This window comes from Oncorhynchus kisutch, linkage group LG25, assembly GCF_002021735.2.
Source record: "Oncorhynchus kisutch isolate 150728-3 linkage group LG25, Okis_V2, whole genome shotgun sequence".
In the NCBI taxonomy this organism is placed as follows: Eukaryota; Metazoa; Chordata; class Actinopteri; order Salmoniformes; family Salmonidae; genus Oncorhynchus; species Oncorhynchus kisutch.
The window spans coordinates 34529156-34533635 of NC_034198.2; positions in this window are offsets into that span (position 1 = coordinate 34529156).

Consider the following 4480-nt stretch of genomic DNA (forward strand, 5'->3'; position numbering starts at 1 on the left):
ATGGTCGAATTGCTGCAAAGAAACTACTACTAAAGGACACCAATAATAATAAGAAGAGACTTGCTTGGGACAAGAAACACGAGCAATGGACATTAGACCGGTGGAAATCTGTCCTTTAGTCTGATGACTCCAAATTTGAGATTTTTTTGGTTTCAACCGTCAAGTCTTTGTGAGACGCAGAGTAAGTGAACAGATCATCTCTGTATGTGTGGTTCCCACCGTGAAGCATGGAGGTGGAGGTGTGATGGTATGGGGGTGCTTTGCCGGTGACAATGTCAGTGATTTATGTTGAATTCAAGGCACACTTAACCAGCATGGCTACCACCGCATTCCGCAGCGATACACCATCCCATCTGGTTTGGGTTTATTGGGACTATCATTTGTTTTTCAACAGGACAATGACCCAACACACCTCCAGGCTGTGTAAGGGCTATTCGACCAAGAAGGAGAGTGATGGAGTGCTGCATCAGATGAGCTGGCCTTCACAATCACCCAACCTCAACCCAATTGAGATGGTTTAGAATGAGTTGGACGGCAGAGTGAAGGAAAAGCAGCTAACAAGTGCTCATCATATGTGGGAACTCCACTGTTGTAAAGGCATTTCTCATGAAACTGGTTGAGAGAATGCCAAGCGTGTGCAAAGCTGTCATCAAGGCAAAGGGTGGCTACTTTGAAGAATCTCAAATCCAAAATGTATTTAGATTTTGTATAGCACTTTTTGGTTACTACATGATTCCACACGTGTTATTTCATAGTTTTTTGATGTCTTCACAAAACCCTCAATGAGTAGGTGTGTCCAAACTTTTGACTGGTACTGTATGTCTGTTAAAAGTATGGTCGTATGGGATTGCATGCCTAGTTTTAAAGGCTAACTGTTACATACTTATCCAGACCACAAGTGCAATCCGCAGCCTGTTTCTATGGAAAAGGACTAAATGTGATGGTTCTCCTGAGACAGAACGATGAATGACTTCATATTTGAATCCATCCACACCAAATGGGAAGTTAAACAAATGGTCAACTTGTTTTCAAACTAATTTTCGACTCAAATTACATCAAATGAATGTCAGTCAAAACTATTGATTATGTATTTGTGACAAACTTTTAAGGTGCCATCAGATTTATTTATAATTTTTTTAGATCTTGCTTTGAAATCTTCTTACTGTTCAGTTGTGGTGGAGGTTATAAAGTTGTCTTTTTTTATGCTGTTTATTTTTTTTGTGTGAGCTCACTGTAATACTTTTGAGCATTATATAGCGATCTGGTGAATAAATAAATCATAATTACAGTCCTGTTGAGCAGCCTCGGTAGTGGTGTTTTTCGTTGCTCTTCCTGTCCTGCTGGTTTGTCTGCCTATGCAGAGGGCGTCCGGCTGTGACACTAAATATTTTACTCTTTCATGGAGCCCAGCCCACCCAAAATAACCCTTGGTGTAATTGTTATTCTCTGTCCCACTACAAACCCATTACAGTCATCATGAGTATACTTTACCCTCTTCAACATTTTCAAACACCTTTCTAACACAAAACCCATGTTAGTTTTTTCCATGATGCCTTCAGTTTTTCTTAAGACAAATACTGACATTTCTCCTATGCCCTGTATGCCCTGTGTACTGAGCCTTTTTTTAAAAAGGTGTAGACATTCTTAGATGGTCTTTGTCATGACATCAAAGCACGTCCAGTACCCTCCCTCTCTCTCCCTGGTCTTTCACTGTTCTTTATCTCTTTACCCTTCACTCACAATTAACATCGGAGGTAAAATGCTATGTACTGTTAGTGCTCCAATGGGTAAATGGCCATAAGTACAGATGAAACATCTAAATGACCATGAAGGACACCTAGAAAGTACTTTATAGCTTGTGATGACACTATTCAGCACTTGACCCCTTAACGACAGGATCATTTCACTTGATATTTATGCTACGTAATGTATGAATCGGGATTTGGTACACTTATTCAAATGTTTGTACAAATGTGTGATAGCCTGTCATTATTTGGCCCTGCCAGCAACACTGCAATTTTAACAGCAAAACATTAAAAATCTAATCAAAGTTTGTCACGTACGCCAAATACAATAGGTGTAGACATTCTTGCATGGTCTTTGTCATGACATCAAAGCACGTCCAGTACCCTCCCTCTCTCTCCCTGGTCTTTCACTGTTTCACACCTTACAGTGAAATTCTTACTTACAAGCCCTAACCAACCGTGCAATTTTTAATAAGTAAAAAATAGGTATTAGGTAAATAATATATAGGGAAAGAAATACAAAAGAAAAAGAAACCCGTAAAATGACAGTGAAAATTTTTTTTGTCAGCTTTTGGATTTTGTACAACAGAGCATCTGGAGAAGTTCTATTTTAATCAGGTAAGTTCTGAAAATGGCCTGCAGCTAAAATCTGTACCCTTCTTTCCAGAGGAAGAATTGGGCCCTCAAGCTATCCTTCTGCTGTCACATTTGAGAGATACTAATTGGGAATTGATTTTTTTATTTCAGAAATGGTGCCCTGTACCCACAGGATTTCTGTGGCACAACAAACAATTGTTATTTTGTTTACACCACAAATCAAGGAGATGAGCTCTAAGGATGGCACACACTCAATCATATACAGCCTTGGTGTCTTCCAGATTACCAACAGAGTTTGTGGGAACAAATGGCTTGTTTTGTCTGCAGTTAAATGGTTTTTAAAGTGGAAATTTGGCACCTCTTTCGGGGTTGTTATAGATCTCAGACAACACTCATCCGCTCTGCTTCCCGAGGACTCCTATTCATCATTACTGTCTGTAGGACACCCATCCTCATCCCAACCACCACTGATATACTGATGGGCTTTTAGAGGACATCAAATGCATTGAGGACAAAAAGCATGTAGAATGACATCTAACATATTTATATAAGTATCCAATGTGTGTCATACTACTGTAAATACCCAGTCATGTCTTGAAAAATAACATGTAAATGATTGGCTATAAATGAATGTGATATTTCTTATCAGGAGTTTTTTTTTTACCATTATTTAACTAGGCAAGTCAGTTAAGAACAAATTCTTATTTACAATGGCCGGCCAAACCCGGAAGACGCTGGGCCAATTGTGCGCATCCCTATGGGACTCCCAATCACGACCAGTTGCGATACAGCTTGATAACCCCATGGTACTGCTGGAGATTTTCACTCAGTGGGGTGGAGTCAGTCATCGTATTTGTCATGTTTGTCTGATGATGTTGTACGTGCCCTAAAAGAGACATCTTCATCTGTGGCGATGGTGCTATGGCTACTGTAAAACAAATAGTGGGAGCCTAATACAGTGGGGCAAAAAAGTATTTAGTCAGCCACCAATTGTGCAAGTTCTCCCACTTAAAAAGATGAGAGAGGCCTGTAATTTTCATCATAGGTACACTTCAACTATGACAGACAAAATTAGAGAAAAAAATCCCGAAAATCACATTGTAGGATTTTTTATGAATTTATTTGCAAATTATGGTGGAAAATAAGTATTTGGTCAATAACAAAAGTTTATCTCAATACTTTGTTATATACCCTTTGTTGGCAATGACAGAGGTCAAATGTTTTCTGTAAGTCTTCACAAGGTTTTCACACACTGTTGAAAATAAGGAGGCTGTTACTCAATGATGTGGTGTGTTAGATTTGCCCCAAACATAAGGCTTTGCATTTAGGCCAAAAAGTGTATTCCTTTGCTGTGTTTCCTTGTAGTATCACTTTAGTGCCTTGTTGCATACAGGATGTATGTTTGGGAATATTTAGATTCTATATATGTTGATGATTTTCACTCTGTCATTTAGGTCACTACCATGTTGTTGATCCATCCTCAGTTTTCTCCCATCACGGCCATTGAACTCTGTAGCTGTTTCAAAATTACCAATGGCCTCAATGTTGCCATCCCTGAACAGTTTCCTTCCTGTCCTGCAGCTCAGTTCAGAAGGACAACTTTGTGTCTGGGTGGTTTAATACATCATCCACGGCATCATTATTAACTTGACCATGCTTAAATAGGTATTCAATATTTGATTTGTTATTGTTACCCATCTACCAATCACTGCTTTTCTTTCTGAGGCTTTCGCAAAGCTCCCTGGTCTTTGTAGTTGTATCTGTTTGAAATTCAATAGTTGACTGAGGGACCCTACAGATGTTGTGTGTATGGGGGACAGAGGAAGGAGTAGTCATTTTTAAAAATCATGTCAACCCCTATTATTTCACACAGAATGAGCCTAATGTAACTTATTATGTAATTTGTAAAGCCAAATGTTCCTCCTGAACTAATTTAGGTTGCCTAAATAAAAATACTATATTTGAGATATTACATTTTTATTAATTTCCCAAAAATAAAATAAAATAACAAAGTTGAATTTCTTTTACACTTTGACATTATGGACTATTTTGTGTAGATGAACAAAAAAAAATCACAATAACGCAATTTGGAAAAGAATACAAGGGGGTTGAATACTTATGATACCCAAGTTGGCATC